This window comes from Nicotiana tabacum, unplaced genomic scaffold, assembly GCF_000715075.1.
Source record: "Nicotiana tabacum cultivar K326 unplaced genomic scaffold, ASM71507v2 Un00359, whole genome shotgun sequence".
Taxonomy (NCBI): Eukaryota; Viridiplantae; Streptophyta; class Magnoliopsida; order Solanales; family Solanaceae; genus Nicotiana; species Nicotiana tabacum.
This window is the reverse complement of record NW_027438596.1, coordinates 49,917-53,226: the sequence shown is the minus strand read 5'-3', so window position 1 is coordinate 53,226 and position 3,310 is coordinate 49,917. Positions and strand designations below refer to the sequence as shown.

The window sequence follows — 3,310 nt, the reverse complement described above, 5'->3', positions numbered from 1 at the left end:
ATTTTTTCAAAATTACCAAGAACCTTAAATGAATAAAAGCTAAAAGCAACTACGCTAATGAATCAAAGGACAGAGCAAAACGATCCACAAAGACGCTTCTATTTAAAATGAAGACTCTAAACCACAGACAAGAGTGGGTTGCTCTAGCGGTGAGCATCCTTCACTTCCAAACAATAGGTGTGAGTTCCAGTCACCCCAAGAACAAGGTGGGGAGTTCTTGGAGGGAGGGAGCCGAGGGTCTATCGGAAATAACCTCGCTACCCTGCGTACTCACTACCCTCCCCATACCCCACTAGTGAGATTATACTGATTGTTGTTGTTGTACTCTAAACCACAGAAGAGAGCTGACTCCCACATCATAAAAGAAAGAGTAAGCCCAAACTTCTTGTTAGATATAAAAGGTTACTTAAGCACAATGCAAAACTCATGCAACTAACGCAGTGAGCACAAAGCAACTTTTCTTTCACCTTTTACTAAAGAATACCGTGTGCGCGCTGCATTCAGTGGCATACGCCAATTTTTGGAGGGGTTCTCAAGTTGAGTGCCCCCTACAATTCCAGTTCTAATCTTTGATTTTTACTAGGGATATAAGTGGAATTAACTGGTAGACTTTGTGGGTTTTTCTATGTTAATCTTTCTGAATGAAAATTATAATTTGTTACTGCAGTTGGGAGTAACTTTCCTTTATTTATCTTTTGGAAACATATACACAACATCCGAAGCTATAAATTCTTCCCATTTGATAATAATATGAGCCTACTGATATTTATAAGTTTGAACAGAACAATAAAAACCGAGTAAGATTATCCAGCGGAATGCCCCTGCTCATCTTACGTCTAGCCCCCCCAACCTCCTCAACTCTAATCCACCTGCAATACCCAAAGTCGCAACGGCTCTCGGAGGATCCCAAATCACCCAGAACAATGTCTTTGTTCCCATCCTCTTTCAGGGGCGTATCTATGTTAGCAAATGTGGGGCACATGCACCCATCCTCTTGCCAAGTAAAGGCAGATTTTATGTAGAAATTTTCAATGGTTTAGCCATAGAGAGTAGATGGCACCCATGCTCAAATTTTGGCATTGGTGCCTCCGGTCGAGACCCTATGGACACACATTAATATAATACTACGTATTTAGTTTGTACCTCGTAGCTCTTTTTTTGTTTTAGTTCTATTTTTTTCCTTCTTATCATTTTTTCCTTTTTTATCTCCTTCTCCAAGTCTTCAGGGTAAACAACAATTTAAGGAGTCAGAAATTAAACTACTTATTACTTGCATTGAGATTTGTCTTATCTTGATCCACTATAAATTAGTTTTATTATAAATAATTTATGTGACAATAAGATCTAAGTCTATGATGAGACTTGTTTTAAATATTTTTATCCAAAATTATTGCATAAACATATTTGAATTTCAATCAAATTATTAAAAAAAAATTCAAAATTTATAGGATAATATATACTTTTCTTTTTTTGGATAAGCAAGTCACATATAAAGAACTTGTCATATGCTCTAAGAGCTTTTTGATAATTTCATTTTCTTTTAGCTATAAAATTTGCAAAGTTTCAATTTTTACAATATTAAATTTTCATTAGTATTCTACTTTTCCTTTTTATTTTGAATTATATGCTAAAGCCTGAACATGTTTAATGATAAACATTTTGCAATGATTGTCGGATTATAATTGATAATATTAATGACAAACACATATTTAGAATAGTAAGATTGTAGCTTATCTCGTTGAATAATGTGCAAAATTATTAATATGTCATAAAACACTAAAACAAATATACATCACTTAATATTATGACAAGTATCGTGGTGCACCCATGGTCTTTAAATCGTGGAACCGCCTCTCTGTCCTCGTTCAAGAGACTATGGAAGTAAGTTTGCCATCTCCGACGATATGCACCTCATCCAACAAAACTCTACCTTCTTCGTCATTGATGCACTTCACTTCGTCCAAGTCACGGGTCTTTCTCTCTCTCACCTTGGCTAGCCTAAACAACCTCTTATCCCCCCCTTTACCCTCAAGTTCTTCGTATAAACGACTAAATGCTGCAGTCTTAGCTGCCGTAACCGCTGACTTCGCCTCCTTCCTAGCCAGCTTCCAGCATCTTTTTTTTTTTTCAAAATCACCAAGAACCATAAATGAATAAAAGCTAAAAGCAACAACGCGAATGAATCAAAGGACAGAGGAGAACAATCCACAAAGACGCTTCTATTTAAAATGTAGACTTTAAAGCATAGAGTAATTGAACAAAACAGTGAAGAGACTAAAGCGGAAGAAGAGAGCTGACTCCCACATCATAAAAGAAAGAGTAAGCCCAAACTTCTATTTTTGGAGGGGTTCTTGAATTGAGTGTCCCTACAATTCCAGTTTAATCAACAATAGCAATAACGATCCAGTAAAATCCTACAAGTGGGTTCCGGGGAGGGTAGTGAGAAACTACCTCGAGGGGTAGAGAGGCTGTTTTCGATAGACCTTCGACTACGCCCGGCACTATGAACCAGTAAATAGATGGAAAGCAAAAACAGGTCGGTACTATGAACAATTCCAGTTTTAATCATTGATGTTAATAGGGATATAAGTGGAATTAACTTGTAGACTTTGTGGGTTTTCTATGTTAAACTTTCTGGATGAACATGATAATTTATTATTGCAAAGTTGGGTGTAACTTTCACTTATTTATCTTCTGAACATTCTATTTAGGGAGTTCTTCCCTTGACAATAATATACTATAAAATTCCACGCGAATCCCCTACAATTCTCTACGCGGTGAGTACAAACTACAAAGCGAACTATTCTTTCGCCTTTTACTAAAGAATACCGTGTGTGCACTGCACTTAGCGGCACACGCCTATTTTTGGAGGGGTTCTCAAACTGAGTGCCCCTATATACAAATCTAGTTTTACTCTTTCAATGTGATATTCCTAAGTAACAAAGGTTTTTTTTTCCCTAAGGATTCTTTTCCTTTGCTTAACATCGATCGGATAATCGACGCGACGGCCAGGCACGAGCTACTCAGCTTTCCCGATGCCTATTCCGGGTACAACCAAATTCGGATGGACCCGGGCGACCAAGAATAGACTTTCTTTATCACTAAATTTGGCGCCTACTATTATAATGTAATGCCATTCGGATTAAAGAACGCTGGTGCCACCTATAAACGCATAGTAAATCGGATGTTCGAAGAACAAATAGGAAATTCAATGGAAGTTTATATTGACGACATGTTAGTTAAGTCCCTGCGAGCAGAGGACCATTTAAAACATTTGTAGGAAACCTTCGACGTATTAAAAAAATATAAT

General features: G+C 37.2%; 1 non-coding gene and 1 pseudogene across 1 annotated transcript; both read left to right on the top strand.

The window, feature by feature from the left end:
* The first annotated feature begins 430 nt into the window (after positions 1-430).
* LOC142179111 (U5 spliceosomal RNA) lies at positions 431-546 on the top strand. Its single transcript, XR_012707217.1, has one exon. It is a non-coding gene; the product is annotated as a U5 spliceosomal RNA (small nuclear RNA).
* Positions 547-2,768: 2,222 nt separating this feature from the next.
* Positions 2,769-2,891, top strand: LOC142179110 (U5 spliceosomal RNA; annotated as a pseudogene).
* The last annotated feature ends 419 nt before the right edge of the window (positions 2,892-3,310 follow it).